Raw genomic sequence first — 611 nt, 5'->3', positions numbered from 1 at the left:
TAGTTCACATTTTCTTCTCCTTCCGTATCTGCTACTTCTCCTTCAGCTAAACAGACTTGCTTCCTAAGAAGCTCGTGCACCACATCTAACTTAGCTCTTACTTTGTCCATCTGTTCCTTCCTGATAGAAGCTACAGACTTCTTCCGTTCAGAGTCAGTGTTTTTGGTGCTGCTGCTGTTAGCAAGGTTTTCGATAAGTCTCCCAGCTTCTAACGGATTCTAAGTAGTGAAGTTTCCTTCACTCGCCGTATCAAGAGCCATTTGATACTGTAAGGCGAGACCTCGAAAGAAAGTGCTTAGCAGCTGCACTTCGTTAAATCCGTGGTGTGGACAGTCTTGCTGGAAGAACCTAAATCTAATCCACGCATCTTTGAAGGACTCTCCAGCCTCCTGCGAGAATGTGGAAATTTTGTTTCGAAGTTCTTCAGTGTGCACCTCATCGAAGAAGTTTTGTAAGAAAGCGTTCTTGATGTCGGCCCAGGATGTTAAGGATCCTGTGGGTAGCTGCCTAAGCCAGTGCATCGCTTCTCCATTCAGCGTGTATCTGAAGAGCTTGCACAGCAGGTAATCTTCGGGGACTCCTTCCATCCGAATAGCAGCGATTAAATCCTC

The 611-nt window shown here is 46.0% G+C and overlaps 1 non-coding gene across 1 annotated transcript; it reads left to right on the top strand.

The window, feature by feature from the left end:
• Nucleotides 1-315: 315 nt before the first annotated feature.
• On the top strand, nucleotides 316-422 carry LOC125599710. The gene has a single exon (XR_007333419.1). It is a non-coding gene; the product is annotated as a small nucleolar RNA R71 (small nucleolar RNA).
• Nucleotides 423-611: the final 189 nt, after the last annotated feature.

The sequence above is a fragment of the Brassica napus genome, unplaced genomic scaffold, assembly GCF_020379485.1.
Source record: "Brassica napus cultivar Da-Ae unplaced genomic scaffold, Da-Ae ScsIHWf_1967;HRSCAF=2615, whole genome shotgun sequence".
Lineage (NCBI taxonomy): Eukaryota > Viridiplantae > Streptophyta > Magnoliopsida > Brassicales > Brassicaceae > Brassica > Brassica napus.
The sequence above is the reverse complement of the archived record's forward strand: the minus strand, read 5'-3'. Positions and strand labels throughout refer to the sequence as shown.